The sequence below is a fragment of the Caloenas nicobarica genome, chromosome 1 (assembly GCF_036013445.1).
Source record: "Caloenas nicobarica isolate bCalNic1 chromosome 1, bCalNic1.hap1, whole genome shotgun sequence".
Lineage (NCBI taxonomy): Eukaryota > Metazoa > Chordata > Aves > Columbiformes > Columbidae > Caloenas > Caloenas nicobarica.
The window spans coordinates 189,681,057-189,708,198 of NC_088245.1; the positions used below are offsets into that span (position 1 = coordinate 189,681,057).

At 40.6% G+C, this 27,142-nt stretch overlaps 1 protein-coding gene across 7 annotated transcripts in view; it reads left to right on the forward strand.

Moving 5' to 3' along the window:
• DCLK1 (doublecortin like kinase 1) overlaps positions 1-27,142 on the forward strand; it is a 240,352-nt gene that overhangs the window by 95,154 nt on the left and 118,056 nt on the right. The window lies entirely within an intron of this gene.

Sequence of the window (27,142 nt, forward strand, 5' to 3'; positions counted from 1 at the left end):
CCACCCTTTATATATTTATAAACATTAATGAGGTCACCCCTCAGTCTCCTCTTTTCCAAGATAAAGGGACCCAGCTCCCTCAGCCTTTCCTCGTAAGGGAGATGCTCCACTCTCTTCATCATCTTTGTTGCCCTGCGCTGGACTCTCTCCAGCAGTTCCCTGTCCTTCTTGAACTGAGGGGCCCAGAACTGGACACAATATTCCAGATGAGGTCTCACCAGGGCAGAGTAGAGGGGAAGGAGAACCTCTCTCGACCTGCTAACCACCCCCCTTCTAATACACCCCAGGATGCCATTGGCCTTCCTGGCCACAAGGGCACAGTGCTGGCTCATGGTCATCCTGCTGTCCACCAGGACCCCCAGGTTCCTTTCCCCTACAATGCTCTCTAATAGGTCATTCCCCAACCTGTGCTGGAACCTGGGGTTGTTCCTGCCCAGATGTAAGACTCTACATTTTCCCTTGTTATATTTCATTAAATTTTTCCCCGCCCAGCTCTCTAGCCTGTCCAGATCTCGCTGGATGGCAGCACAGCCCTCTGGCGTGTCAGCCACTCCTCCCAGCTTGGTGTCATCAGCAAACTTGCTGATAGTACACTCAATTCCCTCATCCAAGTCGTTGATGAATATATTGAATAGTACTGGTCCCAGAACTGACCCTTGAGGCACTCCACTAGATACAGGCCTCCAACCAGACTCTGCCCTATTGACCATGACTCTCTGGCTTCTCTCCTTCAGCCAGTTTGCGGTCCACCTCACTACCTGATCGTCCAGTCCACACTTCCTCAGTTTAGCCGTGAGGATGCTGTGGGAGACAGTGTCAAATGCTTTACTGAAATCAATGTAGACCACATCCACCGCTCTGCCATCATCAATCCACCCCGTTATGTCCTCATAAAAGGCTATGGAGTTGGTCAAGCACGACTTCCCCTTGGTGAAGCCATGTTGACTGCCCCTGATGACCCTCTTATCCTTGATATGTCTTAAGATGGCACCAAGGATAAGGTGTTCAGTCACTTTCCCAGGGATGGAGGTGAGGCTGACAGGGCTTGTTTGTTTGTTTTTTAATGCTGTAAGGTATTTAAAACAGTAGTAAACATAGGACTGTGTTCATTAAATGAATTGGAAGCTGCAGGTTTCGAAGGGTTGAGTTTATTGCGCATTGCAGCATCTAATTGAAAACAACACCAGAGGAAGCTGTCAGACAGCAAGGCTGCCTTCTGCACCAGGTGAAGCGGGGCAGCCACTGGAGGACCGTGTACGTTCCCTTATTAGTGGATTCAGACTGTCTTGTGCTGTCTGCCTGTCTGCGGAGTTACTTCTCTGAATCCAGTTGGAGAAGGTGAAGGCTGTAGCAGGTAGGCACCCAGTGACAAGTTTATATAAATGCATGAGGCAGCAAGCAAAGAGAAGCTATAGGTTAAACAAGCATTTGTGAACACTACGCTTAGGAATGTCACACTGTCTTTCAGAAGATTCAGCGTACTCTACAGTGGGGGTCATTTTAGCTCCAGTAAATATCACCAAAAGTATAAGACTTTTGTGTGTTTATCTTAGGAAGTTACAAAAAAGTACTCCATGACATCGTATCTGGAACACTTTGTTCCACCCTGCGGTTTCTTGTTTTTCTTCTCGAGGGAACAGAGCACGTGTTTCACTCCATCAATCTCTTAGCTCAATGCTGGAATCCTGACTGTGCTGTGGTGAAAGGTGTCCATGGTTTTATCTATCCACCTGTTGCTTTTGTTTCCTCAGAAAGTCACAATTTGTGCTTGTGAGAGAGAACACACTGTTGTGGTTATTATGGATCTGTGCTCAGAGGCAAATGAAGACCGTGATGGAGAGAGAGCATTTCCCAATTCCTGCCAAATAAGAGAAGAGTCAGGACTGAGAGACAAATCCATTCTCCGACAGCCCGTGCCCCAAATGTCTCACTTCAAACCTTTGGCAGCTACTAACTACTGTGGATTGTAATAATGGGCAGATTCAATTGCATCTTCTATTTTGAGTTCAGACTGGAAAAGCTCCCTAAATTGAATGTGGTGGATCAAATCCTTAGCGGTTGCAAAGGCTGGGTAGTGGTTTCCTCTTCTCCTCCATCTCCCCCATCACCGTCTGCAACAACAAAAAAAGATCCTGACAAGCTTGTGTTTCTGCAGAAAAGGTCATTTAGTAGACGTGCTACTCCATGTGAGGCAATGTGCACAGGAGGAGCTCAGCACTTTGTCTAGACTGCCTGCATATTCTTGACATGAATAAGAGCTGGCCTTTACTGCTTGCTTCGTCTCATCCGTATGTTATGCTTGGATAAAGCCTCATCTGTGAGATACGAAGAGACTTTATGGAGATGGCTTTTTGTGCAGTGGAGTGTGTGCTCGTTCCAGCTTCATAGTAATCTGAGAAAGTAGATAAGATAGTAGTAGTATGAAAATGGCATGTAGCGTTAGTGGAAAAAATGAGCTCCTTGTCCCATTTCCACGTAACAAAGTAATCTCTGTTCATCATTTCTTATTAACCTTTGATCTCTTGTCACACTGGCATTGAGCCTATTACATGAATTAAATGTGTTCTGTAAACTCAGGTCAGTTCTTAATGGACAATAAGTCAAATGATGAGACAGGCAATTGGTTATAACTTACTCTAATTGACATGCATTTCCCAGGACAACTCCAGTGCTCAGGCAGCAGGAGCATGGAAGTTGTTAACCAGGGCAAGTGTGAAGGACGTCCCACTTTCATATGTCGTGTTTTGTTTCTCTGGATCAGATGCATGGTAACTCTCATTCAGACAAAAATGTCTCTCAGGTCATGTACATATAAACACTTTCAACCTCAAAATCAGCCAGAAAATTCCTGCCTACCTCAATTATATTAAATTTGAATGCCGTTATGGGCAATGACAGATAATGAGCAGGCATTGGTCACAGACTCCTTCCTTCCAAGGAGGCCAGTCTTAGTCCAGCATTCAAGAAAGAGTATTTTATGTTCTTCAAATTACCATAAATTTGAAGCTGTCATATGTGAAAGGGCAGAAGATAGTTTCTTTTAGACAGTGCTACTTGAAGCAATGACAGTGCATAGACTTTTTTCTCGTTCTAGTCCAGGACTTAAGACTGGAAAAATATTTTCAGATGATGGACTGCACTGATCTTGTATGTTGATGTAATTAGCCATCTTAAAATTGTACTGCCTTTAATTTATTTAAATATAGAAGAATAAATATTTCTCTAAGTTGAGCAGACAAAAGTTGACATTTATTCCTGCAGAGTGGAAAGCTCTCATGAACTTTCAAATCCTTTTTAAAAAATAGCTGCAGCAACTGCGACATTTTTTAGTTATGGAAAGACTGAAAATATTTTCTCCTCTTTCTTAGACTCCCTCAGAACTGCCAAAAACTACAGTCACCTGTCAGCCAATGATAAAAGAAAGGCATTTTCTTAATGGGAATCAGATACTGGTTTCATACACAAGAAGAGTCAAAAGTACAAGAATTTACATGTTCCTATTAAGATACTAAGTCATTTTTTTGATGATTTATGCTTGTGCCTGTCCTAAGTTTCTGAAAGGCATTTAGTGTCATTTTTACAGTGTAAAAATGCTGAATGTCACCTACTGTTTTTTCCTCCTGAAAGTCTCCTGCCTACCTGAATATTTAAAATGTGTCTTCATTCCCATACTTTATTTAGGCATGCTATTAACTGAGGGGGAAAAAAAAATGTGGGCCTTTAGGACAGCTACCGGGATCATTGTTTTAATCCCAGGGAGTTTTGTGTATTTTGTGTGGTGGCAAATGCACTGTCTTCTAAACTGCACGCACAGATTTTAATCTGCTGTAATGCTCTGGGTTTCAGCCATTTCCTTACTTCAAATGAATAATGAATAAGCTGTGGTTTGAAACCTAATGGTTCAAGATGAAATCAGCAGTTCATTGCAACATGGATGATTTTCATTTGTCATCTCCATGGAAACATCTATTTATCACGACACTGCAGCTAAGACTAACAAGAAAGTAAGCAATGGTTGGAATGCAGGGCTTTTGCTGAGAAGCAGATTTAGTGAACAAGTTATAGGGATTACCCAGGAATCCAGCATTATTTTTGAAATTGGATTTTTTTTTTTTTTAAGACTACATAAATCTTTCACCTCGAAGGATAGGGATATTTTTGTGTTTTGAAAGTTGAAAAATACCAGTAGAACGAGGAAGAAAAGCATAGATATCCTGAGAGATCTCTCCCATTCTCATCTGTTGTGGTCCATGTGCCTGAGAGCAAATGGTAATGTCAGAACTATAGAGCTGCATGCCCCCTCCCCTTGCATCCAAAGTATGGCAGCATGGACCCCTGCGGATAATATGCCAACTACAAACTTAACTGGATTTAACAGTTAGTGCCACTTAGCAACAGAAAGAATTTTTCTATTAGGTAAATTTATGATAGAACAAACTTATTTCAAAGTTTTCCTTAACTGAGTTTGGGATCTTTTTTTTTTTTCTGTTAGTAGGAAACAGGGGCTTGCAGAAGATGCACAAAGGTACAGTAGGTATCGTTCCTCGGGATTGGGCTCACCTTTTCTTCTCTCAGACAGATTATTATTTTCTCTTTTAAATAGTCATAATAGTGCAAGTTACAATCCTGAAACGCTGTTCAATATGCCATTCTAGAACAAGCTTGAGTTTTTAATTTTATGGATGTAATGCAGTGGACTGAATACATTTTTTTAGTACGCTTAAGACATCTTTAATTATGTGCAAGGATGTAAGCTCAGAGCTTGAGAGGCAACAGAAAGATTGCCAAAGGCCTTTTTTCTAACTTTTGTTTATGATGTGTTTCAGCTGGTGCTGCTCTCTCGCAGGAATGCCACGTGCCCTCACTGGGGCAGGTGATGCCAGAGGGAAAACAGCCTTTCCCTCTGCCTTGAGTTTGGCTGAAGTTTCCACAGCCAGATGATATAGTTACCCCTCTGCCTCAGGAACAGGCTCAGGGATAGTTTGGCTTCTGGGACTGAGGTTAATCAAGGCAGGTGGCTTTGTGATGTGATGTCCAGGTAAACTTGGTGAGGAATTTGTTCACAGGGCATAGGCAAAACTGGGAGGGATTGGTGGTGGTGAGGGTTGTCTCCTGTAAATTATGGACACACAATCTGTTCTATTATTTATTTCTGTTCCACTTTTGTTTATGAAAGTGACTTATACTAAGGTCAGGTTTTTATTTTTTGCCTTTTTAAGGGAATGAGCAGTTTTGAAGCATGCTCATAGGCCCTTGTCAGGGGTTTTTGCTTTTAAACCTATACAAGGTATGCTTATTATCCTTTACAATTATTTTTAAAAATCTGTTTAAAAAAATCAGAAATTTCAACTCATTTTTTCAGAATACGTACTATGTATGTGGCAGTTCCACAAATGAAGCATATATTTACTTCTGGCATGTTAGCCATCCTTGTGACATAGGGAAGCATTTTTATGTTGATAAAAATAGTGCAATTTATTGGTTACACAAAGTATGATAATATGTACACCTAAAGTGATATCCTCAAGCCATGCTGATAATGTTCTCCTGGAGTGCCTCTTGTCCCACGTTACTATAGAGATGGAAGATGCTTCAGCAGGACCTGATTGTTGTCAAATATGTAGCCTCTCCTGTTACATCCCAAGGGCAGAATATTCTTTCACTGTCCAAGAGTGAAAAACAGGTGATGAAGAGTAAGCAGAGAGACAACAGGGTGGGAATAAGGCAATTGAGGCAGTGGATATTAATGGAAAAAAGAGAGAAAGTGAGGGAGTGATGGCAGTAGAAAGTGAACTGAAAGGAAAAAAATCATAGAATCACAGAATGGTTGAGGCTGGAAGTGACACTTGAAGGTCACCTGGTCCAACCCCCCTGCTCAGGCAGGGTCACCTAGAGCTGCCTGCCCAGGACTGTTTCCAGATGGCTTTTGAGTATCAATGAGGCTGGAGACTCCTCAGCCCCCCTGGGCAACCTGTGCCATTGCGCGGTCACCCGCATGTTATAATCTGTTTCCTGATGTTCAGGAAAAAATGGGAGAAAGTGTGAAAAATGAATTTCATGCTATGAGCAGTAGCTTGGGTGATTGCTCATAGGTAAGCATAGCTTTAGGAAAAGCTAAGGTCTTGCATCTGAAATGTCAGAAAGGGAGAAAGGCTTTCTTCTGGGTAGAAACGATAGATTTCTCACCCTTAAAAAAACAGAAGTCACTAGTTCTGAAGCTCTGCAATTAAAGCTCCCTTGAGGATGTAGGAAAGTTCATTTATGATGCCTTTTTCCCCTTTATTTCTCCATTTACCTGTTATTTTTCCCCATAAGCCTGTCTGGATAGAAAGATGCCGGCTGTGAAGCCCTACGTCTCTTTGCTAGAGAGCGTACAAAACTAAAATAAACCGAAGCCAGCGGATGCTCGGCTCTCCCCGCAGAGAGTGGGCAGGGGTACGGGCTGCGGTGCCGGGGGGTTGCCGGGGGGGTGCCGGGGCGGTGCCAGGCGGTGCCAGGGCTCGGCGGAGCCGCAGCTCCCCCGTGTGAGCAAGCGGGAGGCGGCAGCGGCGGCGGGCCGGGCTGAGCGGCTGCCTCCGTTCCCCTCCAGCCTTTCTTGTCGGGTACAGCTGCGCGCCTGCCTTTTGTGAGGGTGCTGTCAGCAGGCAGCGCTGCTTTCAAATAAATACTCATATTTAATAAGGCTTTTAACCGTAAATAAACTTACGGAAAATCATGATAAACCAAGCGAGTTTGTCATACGCTGCTGAGCTTGGGTATGCAGAGCATTTGAAGCCTGCGCTGGGTAATTAAAATTGAGTGAAGACCTCCCGAGCCCCTTCAGATGGACAATGAGCTGTTTACCCTCATTTTGAAGCAGTATTCATTTCTCTGAATATTCATGGCTGGTTAGGAGGGAAGACAAGGCTGCTGCGTGCTGTTAGGTGATGGTTCTTTTTCAGGAGTGAATTATTTCTGAACTGGCCACTAATGAACTCAGTAAGGTAGACAGTAATCATTACATTTAAAAGATGCCCCAGACAGTAACTTAAAACTTTATGTTCTTCTGAGCTTTCTAGTTGATTGAGTCATTGTACCATTCCAAACAGTGTGTGGTTTTTCCCCTCCTAAATATTTTTCCATCAACTTTTGGGTCACTTGAAATAAATTAATACATTACTTGCATGATCAAGTTTCTATTTGCAGAAGCAAGTTCAAATGTAGTCTGGAGGCTCTTTGGATATATCTTATGAATCTCTATTAGTGCTCTTTTGCATTTTTGTGTCTCTATTTTGTCCCTCTCCTGCACTCATTTGCAAGTTTAGGAACTTTTGAGACAATTAGGGATGCCATGTAAATGTATTTATGAAGATTAACAAGTCTGCTTTTTACTGAGGCGGTAAGCTACGCCTGTTGGCAGTGAGATATCTTTTGAAGGTAACTCCAAGTGCTTAAAGTTTTGCCCCTACTCTGAACCACCTTTTGGAAAAACTCTTTCCATTGAAGAAATTTCTGTTCACGAAGTTAACTTTTGTGAATACACTACCTCTGCGTATAATAGCAGGAGAAAAGAAATACAGTTTATTATAACTTAGTTTTAAAGGAATATCAATTCCTATACTATGTTCAAATCATATATTGCCAAGTAAAAAGAGCTATAAAACTCCTTTCTGTGTCCTGACACTGGCCTTATACAGATGCATCACTGGTGGTGCTAAACTCTGTGGCTCCTACTGAAAGCTTATTCTGGGTCCTTGTAGGTTATTTCTATAACAAGTTACTGCTCTGAAGTAGACAAAAGGAATTTTGTATGCTTTCAGGTTCATTTTTAAGGGAAACATGCCCACAGCCTCTTGGCTTCTGCAAAGAAGGGTTATACTAAAGGCTAATCATCTTGTACAAAAGGCAAAGTTACTACCTCTATAAAAATGCAAAGAAATGGAAAGAAATATCTTTAGGGACTGAAAGAGTTAACTTGATTTTAAATTATGGAGAAGGCTCCAGTAAGGGTGTATGTTTGAAGTATTTTGGCTGAGTCTGTTGCCTGTTATATATTTGATGGAAAATTGTAATTATGTAGTTAATACAAAACAAATGCATCTCATATATGTGGCTGCCTAACATATATTGAGAAGAGTAACTATGCAGAGCACCCTTGAACAGTTATGCACTTAGCAGCACTCTGCAAGCATAGTTGTGGAACTGATTTTTCTGTGTTCATACTCCCCTTTTCAGGTTTTCCTTTAAGCAACAAAAAGACTTAAACTTTGGATACTGTTACTGCAGTATCTCTTAAGAAAGAAAAGCATCACATATTTTTTTTCTGAAGCATTACCTGCACTTGCTGAAAGTAATTAACAACACTTCCAAACTGATGAAGCCAGTAATTGGAGTAATTGGAGCCTTACCATTAATATAAGTGAGAGTGCTTATCCTGTTTCATGTGCCTAATGTTTGTGAATGTCATTCAAGGAGTCCTTGAAGAGTCCCAGGGCTGAGACCAGTTCATAATTACTTCCATCCACATCAGAGTGTGTCACCATCTGTGGGCTGTGTAGTCAGTTACTCCTTGCTGCTTTTGTCTGACTTGGTAATTATTTTTTTCAATTTCTGCACAAACGACCCAGCTTCAACAGTTAGTGTATCCACAGCTTCATCTTTACTCTCAAATTATTAAGACACTTACCTTTTTACCCTTTTGGTTCTGAGCTGGCAACCCAGTTCTTTCAGTTTCTCCATTAAGAAAAACAAAAAAACCCAAACCAAACCAAGACACAAAACACCAAGCCAAAATGAAAACAAACAAACAAAACCAAAACAAACCCGAAACACCAAAACAAAATGAAAACAAACAAACAAACAAAACCAAAACAAACCTGAAACACCAAACCAAAATGAAAACACAAAAAAACCCAAACCAAACAACTACAAAACCATATGCAAGTACAGGAGAGAGATTCAGGCTATGACATTTCACAGACATACCTAAACTTAGGAGACATAACCAGTTTGGACAAACCTTGATCTGTTTGGTTTTTTTCTTGTAGGCCAGACATTTTCTGGTTCATTATGTTGGCAGTTACAAATTATATCCTGGGATCTTTAGATATGTTGATATACGTGGGATATGTAGAGATATGTGCACGGATTTAAATCAGTTTCCTGAGTTGTTCTGGATGCAAGCACTGAACGTGGGTGCCGTGTGGAGATCAGCTGTCCTGAGGATCTTGCCCTTTGTGCTGCAGAAAAGCATCAGTGAGTGAAGAGGAAATTCAGAAACACAGCAGGGTGTTAGCACAGGTAAAATTGCTTTTGGTGCAAATTTCCCTTCCCGACATGATACTGTTTTCTGTTATTGTATGTTTCTCTCTGCACCTAGCAGCCTCCTGAATCACAAATACACTAAATGCTTTCATGTTTTGTAGCCTGACTTCTCTCATGTTTCTTTATTGCATTGTCTAAAAGATGTAGGATCTCAGAAGTAAAGGAATTTGACCTGAAGGCTATTAAATTTGAGTTCATAATAGGTAGTCGAATCAGAAAATTGATGATACAAGTTGAAAGACAAAAGATTGTAAAGTTGTATAAGGAATAGCCAAAGTGCCAAATGGTTTTCTGGACTTCTAGGCCTCTGGTTCAAAAAGTTATTTGGGGCTGCAGTGTCTGAGCACAGATTGCTTAATCTTTCTGATGTGATTTGGTTTTTTGAGTCAGTTCTTCAAATGTGTGTTAAATATATACGTCATTTGCAAGTGCATCTGGCAAATATTTTTGGGACGACTGTTGCATGTAAGCGATGCTGCACTGGCAGCAGAGATATGCATCTGCATCAGAGTGTCAGTTTGATATATCTTATTATGTCAAAAAGAATCAAAACACTTCTAAATTCCTTTGGCACTTTTTATGTCTCCACATGTTTCCTCTAAGCTATGCTACAGCTTAAAATAAGTCACCCTAAAGGCACACAGATGAGGATGAACTTTCTAGTATTAAGTATGAATCCAACGCTCTTTGCTTGTGTAATCTATAAATATGCAGCCATCAGGTCAGTGATGAATGTGGAAGGGTTGTATGGCAGCCAAATATTTTCCTTTACATTTTCTCAGGCAACAATTGTATTTTAATGATATTTCATTGGTACCAGTATTTTCTAATAATTTTAATCTTAAAATTAACAACTCAAGATATCTATTCTTAATAAAAGTACCTCCTTTCACAGTTTACAGATGAGATTAAGATTGCAGTTTAAATATTAAAAAAAGCTTTTCTAGCAAAATAGAAGGGATTTTGAAGGAATTGTTTTCTGTGTCATCGTGCTAGAACTTCCTGATGTTCTTGAGAAAGCTTCTATTCACCTCTTGTTGCTACATTAATTTATTCTGTGTTTTGCTGGCCTGAAACTTTAACTGACTCTTCATGGTTTCGTTTAGCTACCTCTCGGTAGGTTTCTTTTTAATTCTCAAATCTTTGAGTAGTCAGTTTTGACTCTATCACTGCTTGTAACATCTTTTTTCCTAGTGTCAGTCTGAGTTTTGAAATTTTTGCTTGCTTTCATTCTGTGATGTCGCTTCTAATCCTGATGGTTCGTGTCATAGTAATGGATTTGTAAACTCTGCTCATTTTGGTGTTTGGTGGTTTGGTTTTTTTTTTTTACTTACTGGATTCTTAATGTCTCCCTACTTTCTATACTGAAAGACTCGCAGAATAAGGTGAAAGTCTGCGTTGCAGTAAGAAACTTTTACACGAGAGATCAATATCTGTGTTCAGCGTGCTTCAGAGATCTTAGTGGCTGTAACCAGCCCACCTGCATAGCAGAGACAATATTCTGACTGAGGCGTCACTTCCACAGAGCTGGCCTTAAAATTCCAGATTTTTGTGATTATTGCTTGTGTCTGCCCTTTTTTCATCCTTAAGCTTTTGAACTCTTTCACGTTGTAAATTTTTGTATGTTATTCTCTCTGCACATTTCCTACCTTTGCCTCTCAGCCCTAATGAGCCAAAGCCCAGTGAGAATGGCTTTCCAGTTACAGATTACACATGTAGACCCTGTTTATGTTGCTTAGTAATTTTTCTGACACAGTCTCTGTTAATGGAAATATCTTGAATTTATAGTGTTTACTAGCAAGATAAAATCTCTGATTAATTTCCCAAGAAATGCTGTTGAGGAAGTATATCATTTGAACAGTGGCTTTGCTAGATAGATACTTATATATTAATATCAGTGTTTATTTAACATGCTCTCTATCCATCTTGTTAACATCTGTTTTAATAATAGAAACTATTGCCAAATAGTTTCAAGAGTGATGGTGATGAGATAGCATGCATCTGAATGTCTGTTTGGATTGGACTTTAGATTTATTATCCATATTCTACATTTAGAAGAAAGATAACTTCTTAATTTTCACTTTTCTTGACCATAAGGAGCTTTAATAGTTGAATCATTTGATCTGGTTATTGAAAGCATTACTATTATTGTTCAGCATAACTGACCCTCTGGAATTTGAGGAAGGTGTTTAGCCGTTTGAGGTTTTGCATTTTCTGCTATTTTATTGCCCTTATCGTTACATTAAATGCTACATTATCAGCATACATGTGTTGTTTTTGTACTGGTTCCAGCTGCAGTATGTAGTGACTTGTTGAAACCTTGACATCTGTTTTCCCTTTTCCTCCTTTTTTTTTCAGAAGTCAACCATGTCGCTCTTTTTCAGTGTTGCATGTTGAGCCTTAACTTTGCATGTGTATCTAACCAAAAGGCATCATACATCTCAGTTATGTTCCAGACAGTATACGATGGAGTGCTGTCTTGCATGCATTTTATTAATGATTATGCCTGAAAGAAATGCATTTTACAGAATTATCACCAAAGTCCGCCATGAGTCAGTAAGCTAACATGAAAACATTGTATCATGGACATTAAGGTGATGCTTGCATTGTAGCACTGGGATTTGGGAATTAAAGTGCTTTCAAAAATGTAAAAATAAGTCTCCCATCTCTAAATGTCTTTGGGTAGCTATGTGTTATCACACAGTCCTTCTGCTGCTTGAATCACTGGCTGAAATCTGGTTCTGCTGCAGGCATGAGGCATAATAGGTTTGGTTTAGATATTACTAACTCTTACAAATTCCATGTTTCTACCTGCTTCTGCAGTGCATGCTCTCTCTCACACACAAGAACAAGAAAACCAGAAATATTCTCACATTGATAAAGATACACTGTGAGGCAGATTACTCCGAATCTGAAGACCAGTCCAAACAAAAGGAAATCTGTGTGTCTAGGGGCTTTCCAGAAACTGCCTTCTTGAATTCCACCAGGTGGACCTGATGACATGGCAGTCTCTGATTTGGATGCTTTCATAACAGTATGTAGACTGTAACTTTCACTTTTTTTTTGTATCAGTCAGTGATGTGTATAACACAATTTCTGTTATAGAGCGATTTGCAGTATCTAAAGCAAATTTACAAACAAAAGATTTCCATTTGGATTTGGATCCAGACAACTAGTAAATTTTATTCAGACCAATTCCCAGATGAGTGCCTTTGGTTGAAAAATTGTTTTGAATTCAAGGAAAAATTGCTATCATAAGGCCTTACTGATTTGCAAGTATTTGGAAAAAAGCAGATTTTGAGAAAAATTGGTCATGTGCACCTTATTTTTGAGATTTATGAGTTGTTCTGGTTTTGACTGGAATAGAGTTAATTTTCTTCCTAGTAGCTGGTTCAGTGCTGTGTTTTGGATTTAGAATGAGAATAATGTTGATCACACACTGATGTTGTAGTTGTTGCTGAGTAGTCAAGGACTTTTCAGCTTCTCATGTGGTGCCAGGTCCACAAGAAGCTGGGAGGGGGCACAGCCAGGACAGCTGACCCAAATGGGCACAGGGATATTCCATACCATGTGGCATCATGCTCAGTATATGTTTTGGGGGAAGCTGGCCTGGGAAACTGCTGCTCAGGGATGATCTGAGCATCAGTCATCAGGTGGTGAGCGATCATATGGTGCGTCACTTGTTTTGTATATCCTTTTATCATTATCATTATTATTTTCTCTTCCTTTGCTGTCCTATTAAACTGTCTTTATCTCAACCCAGGAGATTTTTATTTGTTTCCATTCTCCCTCTCATCTCACTGTGGGGGAAAGGAGCGAGCAGCTGCGTGGTGCTTAGCTGCCAGCTGGGGTTAAACCACAATATTAATAAAATCCAAGTTTGCAAGACTAGAGGAGACAACACATTAAAACTACTTCAGAAATAGCAAACCCAGGAATTGCCTTAAGAGGAAATGGGCTAATATAATGCATTTATTAAACACAGTGAGCATGGCTGAGTACAGTGTTTAATTTTGTCTAGTGGTAGAAGCTCACCCTGAAAAATATTTTTTATCTGTACTTTAAAAAGATATTTCCTTTTTATTTCCAAACCTGTAATTATAATTTCCAGAAATTGGCAGCTGACTGCATTTTTCTTTTGAATGAATTCATTTTGCCTAACTGGTCTCTACCCCCTCATCTACCTGCTCTAAGCAACTAAAAGGATAGGATTAAATCATCAGCGGAAATTTTTCATGAAGTGTGAACAATGAAAATTCATGACTGATCTTGCTTGTTTTAGAAACTTTACACACAGACATGAGAATCTAGTCCAGTGCTCTGCTGTTGCTTGCAAATGTAAGAAAGCTGGGGATTTTAATTTTTTAATATATCTGGCAAGGTATTATAAGAACTAATTTTGTCTCAGTCAATGAAAAAAATATCATTTTCACATGTAACATGATTGATGATTAAAAAGCGACTCAAGTTTTCTACTATGTGGCCTTCAAATTATAGGGGTCTTCTTCATAAGAAAGGTGTTCTTCAGATAGTGAGGTCTTAAGTGTCACTGCTTTTTGAAGAACACACTGACAAGTGCTTAGGATATTTTAAGAGACTTCTCTGAAACCAGCCGTTTTTGTTCAAATCCGGTTGCAGGTGTACATGATTGTAATGGCAAATAAGTAAAAGTAAACACCGTCCTGGCACAGAGGATATTAAACATACTAGTGTAAGTGGATGAATAATCTTCCTTAGGATTCCTCGCTCATTAGATCGTGGGCAACATATTATGTTCTTAATTTTTGTATTCCTGAGTATTTAACAGTAGATTCAGCAATAATCATGAAATAAATAACTCACAAGGTCACGGTAATGCATTTATCTTTTTCAGTAAAGAGCAGCTTGTATAGCTGCGTAAATTATTTCCCTTGTACATACATGTTCCAAAATTCAGATGTTTTTCAAAAGAAATCCAGAGAGTTGTGAGTGATAGTATCATGTTTTCCCTGGTAATCATTTCTAATATGTCCCAGTTTTATTTACCTTGTCTTTGAAACTGTTTCAGTACCTCTGACGAGGTATCCAAATAGATATTAAAAAAAAACCCCTTTGCTTCGCAGTTACAAATTACAATAATACTACTTTCCAGTTCTTAAGATTATGCGAGTACACTATTTACTCCTAAAATAGTTGCCATCTGTTTGGAAAAAAATACAGGAGGGCTGCTGGAGTCTGCACTTTGTGTGTCTGACCACTAAATGGTAGTGTTGCATTCCAGCTGAAACAGGAAAATACATGAATGTGGCAGAGAAAAAAATTAATCCAGATGTAGTTGAACTCTGCTGTCGAAGTCTCAACTGTTTTTCTATTGGCCCATTAATTGTATCTTCTGCTGTTAAATCGGCCATTCTCTCAGTGTTCGGTTGTACTGAGAAGTCATCCTCTGTTTAACGCTAATTTATTTTAAATGTGTCAGGAGTTTTTTTTTCCTCTCTGTCCCTTTACAAGCTTTGTTCTGCTGTTTGAAATGTCTGTCACAAACATGCTGATCTGTTGTACAATTGCTGTGGGATTAACAGGAGCGTATTTCATGGTGACTAGCAGGATTCAGTTTCCTTCAATGCAAAAGAAGACTGTAGTTGATGTAGCCAAGAGATTCATTATTTAGGAGAAATGTTTAGCTGGACCATGTGTTTGACTTTTATAAGCAAGACTGTCTGGGCTCCAGGGCTGCAAAGTTATCTCCCTTTTAATTGTGGTGTAGGAATATGCACTGTGTATTTGACAGGCAAAAAGAATGCTTGGAATGCGCTTGTGACAGATGGACATCCCGCTTCTTAATCCAGCTGGACTTCTGGACCTGAAGGTTCACTTTCCTGTTTCTTTGCCAAAAACATTGCTGAAAAATTGCTCTGGTCCTTGAATTACCCATAAGTATGCCTTTCTGCTTACTTGCCTGCATAATCTATTCAGTAACTAAGCTTTATCTTTTGTGTTATTAATACAAAATAAAATATTTAGATTTAATTAGAACATTAATTTAAATATAATGATAAATTATATTATGAATAATAATACAGTTATTTTTGAGATAACACTGTGATGTTGGCTTTCCCTGGATTTGGGAGTAGTTCTGACTGATGCTGCAATGTACAGATACCTGGCTAGCTGCTGCTTCCAGTAGGTGTTACTGAGCAGAGCTGCTGGGGGAAGAGAGCATCCCTCTGTCCTTCCTCAGTATCAACACAAGAGGCAATAATAATGTCTGATCCCACTTTCTGTGTCACCCTGGGGCAGACAGTAGAGGACATACAGCGGCTTTTGGTTTGCTTTATGCTCTAGCAGTCTCTTGTCTGCCAAGAAAATGCTATGGGTCACCTGCTGGACCACAAAGCAATAGTATACAGCTCCGATTCAGAACTTGGAGCAAATGTCCATCTTTTTGTTGACACTGTGCGGGGGTTGGATCAAAGATTATGTGACCTGTTGTACGCAAGTCATTGCTTGTTTGTTACTGTTTGAGATTTGCTGCACACTTCATAGGAGTTTAAGGAGTAAACAATGTCACAAGGTGTTTCCAGTCAAAACATAGGATATACCTGGCTGGAAATGCAAATTCTTGTTTTGTAGGAAATGCCACACAATAAAATTTTTGAAGCCTCAAAAGAAGCAGAGTTAAAACTTACTATTCAGAATTTTTAAACTAGTTTTAGTCCTGGGATATTGCTTTGGAGTTGAACAAGTTATGGGACCTTGACTATGAGTACCCATATAAAGAAGTGCCAGTGTGATGTTCTTACTGTGATGCTCCTCTTCATCAGTTCATCTCATGTAATCTATTTAGATAGCAAAATCTTTGCAGCACACAAACCTTGGATTCTGACTAAGCAATGGCATCCGTCAATAACTTGGGGAAGTGAAGTGCCCAAAATGGAAGATAAGTCAGTTTGTGGATAACTCAAGGCCTTTGTTAAATCCATACTGGCAATCAAATAAACATAAAACATAAAGATAAAATGCATAAAGCATGATGAAAAGTTATTGCTTGCTATGTAAACTGTACAGATCCAGGTTTCCCCGATGTAAATTGTGTATGATAGTCACTCTCAAACCAGATATAGCAGAAATAAAAGTTTCTGAAGAAACTCTACTGAGAGCTGCGTTTTTCTGTACGTAGCATGAACCTGCAATGCATTCCAGTTTTGCAACGGCAAAAGCTAATGCTTCAATAATCTTCAACCATTAGAGGGTGGGTGAAGGTGTTTGTTCACCTCACATCTGATAACTGTAAGATCTGAAATACTCCTCTGAAATGCTTACTCTTAGTTGCTTTGTATGTACTGGAATGCTAAAGAGCAGGAGCTGGACAGTTAAAGTAAAAGAGGTACATTGAATTAAGGTTTCAGTAATAGTAACAAAGTATTTGAGACACTTTTTATATAGGGAGTGAAGGAGCAAAGTAATATCTTAAATTTCAGCTCTAAAGAAAAAGAGGAACTCACTAAGATTATGGACTTGGAAAGCCAGTAGTTTTACAGCTTATATTGTAGGCTCTGAGGTTGAAAATGTAGGAAGTGTAGAGTTTCCTGATGACTGTAATCAAGGACATAGTACAGAATAAGAGAAAGGAGCCAAAGAATCAGAGTGGATTGAAACTGCACTGATTGCAGTCTTTGCAGCAGGAGAATAACTGAATATTGTACTATGAAAACCAGAAGGGAGATTTCCAGAGAAATTATGTGGCTCTTATAGACTGGAGTTAAATTAAGAATGAGGAAAAAGCATTTCAGAAAGAGACTGCTGTTGACTTTGCAAATACTATCCATAGTGGAGTGATGGAGAGGTTGTAAAGGGCCACAACTTAATGCCTGTCATGCTCTTTAGAGGGTGCTGAAGAGGAGGATGTGGGAGGAGAATTACATTGTGTTGCCAGAGTTTTAGCCAGAGTATCAAGGGGATGGAAAGAGCGTACTCAAAGAATTCATATGTGGGGAAGAAAATGGAGTCTGGTAGAAGAGGAAATGGGAATTGCCTGGGGAAGGATGTATTGTTGTGGTGTGTGATATAGAGAGATGAGTTTAGAAGAGAGAACTGAAGTGAGAGGGCAACGGTAGTGTATTAAGTTAGAGGTGGCTGCAATAACAGACGTCAGCGCTGGAGACCTTTGGAAGCAAGAGGTGCAGAGGGAAATGGAATTTTAAGACACTACAAGGTTTGAATAGTGGAGTGAGGGGACAAAAGAACCAATGAGATGGTTAGAAAATGAAGGGCAGCAAGTTTATATTTGATGCAGGAGATGCAAAAGTAGGTGAAAGGAAGAAATGCTCACCCTAGGTTTGATGATGCTATCTCTGCATTTTTCCTCTTTCCCATGTGAATGTGTGTTATGTTGCTCCACACTAGCTAGTCAGTGCAATTGCATGTTGGTGCTGCTGTCAAAGTAAAGTAACATTTGATAAGGAGTCTTTTTTGGGTGTGGATAGGAGCCACATTCTCACTGCTTTTAACCTGTCTGCTGTGAAGCAGTTTTTGACAGGAGGAGTTTCAATTTGCCATGTTAGTGGTTCTTATAGAGAAACCTTTCATGAAACTGAATATTAGTGCTTCTCCACATTGCATTCATGCATGACTCCCTGAGTTCCCTGTTGGGAAAAGTCCCTTGCTCTCCTCAAATTCTGTAACAAAGAAGCTTGTTTACTAAATTAGTTTAATATAACACAAAAATTATTCTGACCAAGGTAGAGTAGTTTCAGTATATTAGAACTGCCAAGTTTCTATTGTCTTTATCTGAGTTTGAGAGGATTAATTTTAAAGTTTTTAAAAAGGTCTGTCACAAATCAAACGTGTTCCTCAAAGAGTTATGGTCAACGGCTCAGTCTCCAAGTGGAGACCAGTGACAAGTGGCATTCCTCAGGGGTTGGTATTGGGACTGTCGCAGTTTAACATCTTGGTTGATGACAAGGACAGTGGGATTGAGTGCACCCTCAGCAAGCTTGCTGATGACACCAAGCTGTGTGGTGTGGTTGATATGCTGGAGGGAAGGGATGCCATCCAGAGGGACCTGGACAGGCTTTAGAGGTGGACCCTTGCAAACCTCATGAAGGTCAGCAAGGGCAAGTGCCAGGTCCTGCACATGGGTCAGAGCAATCCCAAGCACCAATACAGGCTGGGCAGAGAATGGATTGAGAGCAGCCCTGAGGAGAAGAACTTTGGGGTGCTGCTTGATGGAAAGCTCAACATGAGCCAGAAATGTGTAGTTGCAGCCCCGAAAGCCAACCATATTCTGAGCTGCATCAAAAGAAGTGTGTCCCACAGGTCAAAGGAGGTGATTCTGCCTCTCTGCTTCGCTCTCGTGAGACCCCACCTGGAGTACTGCGTCCAGCTCTGGGGCCCCCAACATAGGAAGGACATGGACCTGTTGGAATGAGAACACAGGAGGGCCACAAAGATGATCAGAGGCCAGAAGAGCTCTCCTGTGAAGACATGCTGAGAGAGTTGAAGTTGTTCAGCCTGAAGAAGAGAAGGCTCTGGAGAGACGTTACAGCAGCCTTCCAGTACATAAAGGGGGCCTACAAGAAAGATGGGGAGAGACTTTTTACAAGGGAATGTAGGGATAGGACAAGGGGTAATGGCTTTAAACTGAAAGAGCGTAGTTTTAGATTAGATACAAGGAAGCAGTTATTCACCATGAGGGTGGCAAGGCACCAGAAAAGGCTGTCCAGAGAAGTTGTGGATGCCCTATCCCTGGAAGTCTTCAAGGTCAGGTTGGATGAGGCTTTTAGCAAGCTGGTCTATGTGTCAGGTTTGCCGATGACACAAAATTGGGACGAGCTGTTGACACTTTTGAGGGCAGAGAGGCCCTGCAGAGGGATCTGGACAAATTGGAGAACTGGGCAATGACCAACTGCATGAAGTTCAACAAGGGCAAGTGCCAGATTTTGCACCTGGGACATGGCAACCCTGGCTGTACATACAGACTGCGGGACAAGAGGCTGGAGAGCAGCTCTGTGGAGAGGGATCTGGGGGTTCTGGTCAACAGCAAGTTGAACTTGAGCCAACAGTGTCCCTGGCAGCCAAGAGGGCCAACTGTGTCCTGGGTGCATCCAGCCCAGCATGGCCAGCCGGGCAGGGAGGGGATTGTCCCGCTCTGCTCTGCACTGGTGCGGCCTCACCTGGAGCACTGGGTGCGGTTCTAGGCGCCACAGGATAAAAAGGATATAAAACTATTAGAGAGTGTCCAAAGGAGGACTACAAACTTGGTGAGGGGTTTAGAGAGGAAGCCATGTGAGGAGTGGCTAAAGTCACTTGGTTTGTTCAGCCTGGAGAAGAGGAGACTGAGGGGAGGCCTCATGGCGGCTGCAGCTTCCTCTCAAGGGGAGGAGGAGGGGCAGGCGCTGAGCTCTTCTCTCTGGTGACCAATGACAGAACCTGAGGGAATGGCAGGAAGATGTGCCAGGGGAGGTTGAGGTTGGACATTAGGAAAACGTTCTTCCCCCAGAGGGTGGTGGACACTGGAACAGGCTCCCCAGGGAGGTGTCACGGCCCCAACCTGACAGTGTTCAAGAAGAGACTGGACAACACCCTCAGACACATGGTGTGACCTGTGGGGTTGTCCTGTGCAGGGACAGCAGTTGGACTCAGTGATCCTTGTGGGTCCCTTCCAACTCAGGACATTCTATGATTCTGTGGAGGGTGTCCCTGCCCACAGCAGGGGGGTGGAAATAGATGATCTTTAAGGTCCCTTACAAGCATTCGGTGATTCTGTGATTGTGAAGGTAGTGACACAACTGCAAAACCTGAATCTTAATTTAGAGTAATTTTCTTCTAAGCATGACATCATTTAGTGCAAGACAGAAAAACAAAATGGAGGATATTAAAATTAGTGTATAAAGTATAGTGTGTAAAGTCTTTCTTGTCCTTATGAAAACCCCTTACTGACCAAGACAGAAATATGTTCAGACAAAAAACCAGGTAGTTCATTCTTAGTGTTTTTTTAGCCAAGCCTTACCTGGATAAAGATCATAAAAGCCAAGTTGTGTATAGCACAGAATGGATGCTGAGGAACACACAAATCGTCAAAGTAGGCTGATACTACATCTTCGACAATTAAATGAATAGAGCAACCTCTGCATTGGTGACAGAGGGAACAAAATGAAGACTGGCCAGTCCTGAGCTGGTGCTGATCAACAAGTAGTTGAGGAGGAAGGTGTGTGGGGGGCCAAGCATGGCTTCCCTGGGCCTGAGGACACCAGCTTGCTTTCCATCCGCTCCTGTGAGACAGTGTGACAGCAAACTATTTCTGCTGAGTTCGAATACAAAAATCAATGTTTCTGACTTTGATGATGTCTTGTGTTATCTAATTTGGGAGGATACACATACTGTTTCAGAGGCATTAATCTGCAATGCGGCCTCACAAGCCAGCTGCTAAAGACAGTGTTGCTGTGTAGCTTCAGCCAGCTTTAACCCCTATGGTAACATCTCCTCTTCATTTACAGAGGGCACTCTTGTAATAAAAATCTCATGATAAAATGCTTTTCTTCACTGAAAAGCTGTCACAGCTTGATGATGCAGTTGTCACCATGGAGATTTCACTCCAACAGAACAGAACGAATTCAGAGCCGTTCAGGAATGTATAGCAGATACCTCGCAGTGCCTTCAGCTACGCCACCATCTGAGGAGGGATCTTGGAGCAGAAGCTGAGAGAGGAAGTACATATATGCTGATGATAGATTATATTTTTTGTAGATGACTGGATCTCAAGAAGTGGCATGTGTGTAGCAACAGATAAATGTGAAAGGGCATGAATAAAAGCCTCAGAGCCTGAGCCAACAGGAAGGGAAATAGACTTGCCTTAAACTTGAAGGAAATGCTCAAATACTCTGTGAATTCCTGTTGATTCCTTTCCCTCAGAAAGGATATTTCTTGCTGTTATCCCATAGTGCACACAGAATGGGGCTGGCTGAGGTTGCTGAAAAAAAAAAAAGAAAAGGCTTGATATAAAATATTTGTAGAAACAATGAGTATTTTTCTTTCCCCTTTCTGAAAGCCTTATTGATATGTTTGGATTTCTTGTTTCACAGCAATGACCTAAGGAGCAATTACACCAGTATGGAATGATTAATATCTGAGTTTCCTGAAGCCAAGAAATCCCTCTGAATAAGTAACGGTTGTTTTACAGGTCTTTCTGCTAAGAGAAGCTCTACACAGTAAAGAATATATTACAAAACTGAACAAAGCATTGGGAAAGCAAGTCTGACAAGCAGCCCTATACTGGCTGGGAGATCAATGTAGTAATGTAGCAGGTCTGTTCTGTTCCTGTAATTCTGCTAGGATTATGAAGTTAAACAAGGCTGTGTTAATAACTATACAAACAAACTGTGTGGATTTATAAGCTCTCAGGAAAATCCATAGCTGTCACTACTGACTGCCAGTAGTAGATATTGAAATCAGTTTAGGATCTAGTCTGAGATGTTCCTCCATGAAGCAGTAGACAAAGAGTGGGGAAGTGGATAAAATTAAGTACTGCACAGGTGGTAGTTAGTGGAAAATATAGTTTGGTTAAGGAGCAAAACAGGGGGAAGACATCAATAAAGATCAATTTATATCTTAAAACAATGAGGGGATTTTTTTTATTGGAAAAATCAGTCAGAGGGGAAAAAAAATAGAAAAAAGGTAGAATGGAGGCGTAGTGAGCTCCTTCAACATATGAAGTATTAAACAGACCTGCCTAGGAATTAAACATTGAGGCTGAGTGAATCAAAAGTAGCAGGAAAATGAAAAACAGTTCCGTAATAAAACTCATAAAACCTGACACAAAATTAATGAGTCAGAGTCCTAAAGTCATGAGTCATTGAATACTGAGGTTTTTCCAAGCATAAAGTTTTTTTTTTTTAATGTCTTTTTCACCATCAGGGAAATGATAATCAAACTCAACATGACATTGTTTCATATTCAAAAAGGTTACTTCAAAATAGGTTTAAAACTTCCCAGCTAGCTGGTAGGGGATGAGGTCTGGAGAGCATTTGCCATCCACTCTCTGCCTGTCCCCTCCTTTGGGATGTTCTTTCCACACCAGCTTGTTCCTCTGTGTGCACTGCTGCCTTGTGGCTTTCTTCCTTCCTTTACACCTTAAGTTTTCCTTTTGCCATCCCTCTTTTTCCTTTTGCTTTTCAGAAAACCCCTTTACTCACTTTTCATTTCAGATCTCCTTAGATTCTTCTGCATCTTTTTTGTTTTATCGCCTCATTTCTTTGTCCTCACTTTTCTTTCCAGCTCTCCAACAGTCGAGGTGCCTGAGGGTATCCCATCTTGAGGTTTTCTCATTGCTCATCCAAAATAGCTTTCAGCTTTCAGTCTAATTAAGTTGTTGTTATTAAAAGAAGACAAGCAGTACACTTCCCTCCTGCTTTTCTGCCCAAGAACCCAGAATTAAGACAACTGTAACAAAACCAGAGAGTTAGAAACGCTGCTGGTGGTGGTGTACTGTGCTGGCTGGCACTGTGAGCTATTCCTGAATGCAGAGGAAAATTGGAGTTTCTGGTTCTTATTTATCTAAAGATGTCAGTGTCGTTGTTAACTTGACATATGGTCAACTTTAAAACAATAGGAAAGTATTTGATTTGCTGTGACTGACACATGCAAAGAAATTTTTTTGTTTGTTTTGTGTGTGTTTCTTTTAAAACATTAATTCAAAAAGGTCCCTGACCCCACTATAGCCAGAATACAGCAATTATAAAGGTGATTTAATCTGTAGCTTTCATTTCTTGCTTTTAAGGAAAGCATTGATTCGACCCCTCTCTCCGTTCCTCCCTTCTTCCCTCACTCCTTCTTCTCCCTGTCCACCTCTTCCCCTCTGCCTTTCCCTCTCTTTTCCCTCCGTTCCTCTTTCCTTCTTTCCCTCCCTCTGCACCTCCTCCACACCACTGCTGACTGCTCTTTCTTGCTTATGGTGAGAGAATAAAACCAGGCAATGGCTCTACAAGCTGCTGTACTTATTCTCGGGTCATCTGTGCTCCAAAACGTAAAGCATAATTTCTCACATCTTTTGTAGATGGCGAGCTTCAAAGAGATGACTACTAAGAGCTTAAATGTTTCATGCCAGTTCAGGAAAACAAAAGGCTCCACAGTAGTTTGGTGATTTCTTGTTGGTTCAAGGTACTTGCCTGTATTAAAAAAAAAAAAAAAGAAAGAAAAGTGAAGGTAATTTTTAATGAGCCCATAGCATCTGTGCTACGGTGCAAAGCCAGTCCTGAAGCTGGGTTGGAAGCCCAGCTTGCTGCCCTGTTCTCCTTCTGGGGCAGCCGAGCCGCTCTCCTGCACACCCACCGGCAGCTGTGCTTGGCCTGGCTGGGTCTCCCCTGGGTTTCCAGCAAAAACGCCAACCCAGTGTCTGACATATGAGATGATCTGGGATTCTTCCTAGGCAGGCATCCATGTCTCCCACCGGAAGGGCATGTGGGATTCTGAAGCTGTTTGCTAGCACAAGGATTTGGGGGGGATCCAGGCTGTGCAACTTGCTCAGTTGAGTTTAGGCATGACAAATTCTTCTGCCTCTCCTCTGGTTCGCGTCGGGTATATACAAGACAGCTAGTCTTTTTTGTGTGACTTGTATATTGCTTGAAGGCTTTACTAATGATCGATTTGCTGCTGCTTGTTGTCTGTCTCGCCACCCATGCAAAGGATTGTAATGCCTGAGACTCTGGCCTCTGATAATGTTACTGTTATTTATTCATTCCCCTACAGAGTGTAGGAGACACCATTAACTTTAAATATCACATATTTGCCAGAAAGTGTTTGTTTGCAATTTTCACAGTGTATTTAATACCAGATGTGTGCTAGAAAAGAATTTTTTCAGTTTCTTTTTACGTAGGTAATATTTAACTGCTCTTTCACAGTCTTTGTTTACCCCACTGTGAGAAATGTCCTGGTGGAATATGAAAGATAAAAACTTCTTTTGTGAAAGATGAGTTCTGTGACTTGAAAGCAACAAAAATGTTCAGGGAAGCTTTTGTAATTCACTGTTTTAAAATTTGACTAATTTTAAAGCTGGTCACATGCAACAGAGCACACTGACCTCTTAAGCACTGACATAGTCCGGTATGGGTGATACAAATCCTTGATCTTCTAAACCGTAACTTTTGAGGACTTGTGTTCTCCAGAAGTGAAAATGGGTAATAAAAAGCAGGTCCTGTCACTTAGCTGATGACTACGCGTGGGAAAAAAAGTGCTCGCAGATTTCTTGCCAAAAAAGCCTGGAAGAGAAGAGGGTCCTGTGTGTTTGTGAGATGCCTTCTGGGAAGACCTGGTAGTGGAACCTCTGAGGAGCGTGAGCTGGGGAGCAGAGCGGGCCAGGGATGCTGAGACAGAAAGGGTGGAAAATGCGGCAGAGGAGAAAGCAGACAATGAAGGACATGTCGAGGCTTCCAATAAATAAGATTAAAAGATACTGGAAGCCTGAAGAGAAGTTATTCCAGAGACGGATGGGTTTGGAGGGAACTGATGCTCTTGCTATGAGCTTTCTAGGAGCTAGAATTGTAATTCCCAAGTTAATAAAATCTCAGGCAGCAAGAAAACCTGTAAGAAATGTATGCAGTGTCACATACACAGTAGGAAACTGAAAGCATGGAGGAAAGAGGCGAGTATAAGAACACTTTAAATTATAAGTGTAAAGTTTAATAAAAACCTAGGATGTCTAAGTACGAATTGTTTTTCTATTTTGCTGATCCTGTTTTCTTCCTGATGTGCATGTAAATTGCACTTATTGAACCTCAGATGCTTTAATTATTGGCGTAGCTGAGCCTGTTTAGATGTTGCTACCGCCATTTCTTGTTTGGGCGTGAATGAAACTCCTAACTGGGCAGAGACAAGCATTTTGAGTTTTATTAAATCCATACAATTTTTTAATTCAAATATTAATGTAACTTTCATTCATGATTTTTGTCAAAATAGCTCAACTTTGTGCCTATTGTTGCTTGTTATTTCTTCAGTTCTAATACTCTGCTTAGCATAAACACAAATATAAAGGTTATCACTCCCCAGAAGTGTGGCAAACTTGGGAGGCACACAGGAAATCACAGGATTTGTAATGTCATTCTGCAAATTAGTAGTTTTGTGCATGCTGTGGGAGAGGTGGCAATTTCAGAGGAACTTGACTGAAGGGAAGAGATGTTTGAAGCTTGGTGGGAGTATGGAGTGGGAAGATAGGCAGGGTATGTCTTGTGGACAAAAAAAAAAGATGGGAAGTTACTGAGTGCATATAAAGGTTGCTGAGGCTGATGCACTACTAGAACATAAACTGAGTAGGAACATGGTAAAAAGCTTCATCAAATATTTACTTTTTGATGTTCGTGTTCAGGTACTGTGTGGTGGTAACACGACAACGTTGATAGGAATAAGGCTGTGGTGGAGCTGAATTTAAAATTATGTGCATTGCTTAAGGAAAGTGTCATTTTGGGAGTACCTCTGTTTCTTTCAGGATATTTATTTCATTTAGTTCTTCTTTTGAGTTTCTCTTTTTTGTTTTTCCAGCTGCTACTGCTCTACCTTTAAAATAGATTTAATGACAAATCTTCCTTTGCAAGCAAGTCACGTCATGTACTACTATTTTTCTTCCCTAAGATTTTCCTAGCATAGGGGCTCCTAACTGTTGTAGATGCCAAAGCCTTCAGGCGTGTTTCCGGGAAGCATGATATGAATTTCACAACCCCTAGACACCAGTCAGTGCAGGTCGAGGGAATGCTTGTTTTTATGTCAAAGTCTGTCTAATCTCATTAGCTAATTCTTTCACTTGTGTTTTTGTAGGCCTTAAATGCTGACTTCCCCCCCACCCCTGCTTTTTAGAAGGGGGTGGTCTGATTCAGCTGGGCTGGTCTCAACTGTTTTGTCAATTTTTAGAAATTCTTTTTGGGCTGCTTTCCTGTCTGTACGCTGTTGACTTGAAACTCTGTCAAATTATCGTATTCAAACATTAGTGTGCTATTTATTTGCAAAACATTATATAAAAAAAAGCAAACATAGCCTTTTTAATTTTTCTTGTAAATACGAAGCAGGAACAGAGCTTATAATATTGTTTACCAAGTGACTTTGTGTTTTTAAAGGTAGTTTGATACCTAATTTGTTTTTAAAATTTGTCAGAACTGGATCAATAAGTCTAAAGTCAGATTTTTGGACAGTTACTGGTTTTTCTTTAAGAGCATTAGTAAAAATAATCATATAACTGGAAACATTAAACTGTTAAGTAGTGCATTGTGAACTAAAAGCTGTTGTAAGGAAATCTCATATTTAGACATAAAATTACTGCAATGTAATCCTGACTATTCAAATTTGGGACTAGAGAGGGATTATTCTTTTACTCAGTATTAGAAGAATCATTCCCAGCTCACCTGATTGCTCAGCTTGGTGCCTTCCAAGTGGCTTCTCATTGACTCTGCTGGTGAAGATGACGGGTGTGTGATGGAGACTCGGTTCACCCATATGAGTTTCATTCCCTGTACAGGAGATTTTGCTGAAATAACTGCATTTAATTCTGCATACAAAGCTGTAGTCTTGTTTCATGGCAATCAAAGGATAGAAATATGGGCTCAAAAGCAAATTAATTATCTGTCAACTGCTGAATGGTACCTTGTGCGTAAACAAAAGGCATTTACGTCATACTCCATCGATGTATCATGTAATAAATGTGACAGTTATGGCTTTTTGTTTTGTCATTCTCTTCCTGCAGTGTCCATAAAAGTGTTTCTCACTTGCAACAGGTGGTCAGAGCACAGCTTTGAAATTTATCTGGAGGTGAAGCCCTGTTGATTCCATTAAAAGCAAAGAATTTTCATGCAGATGGAGACAAGGAGGGATTTATTATTCT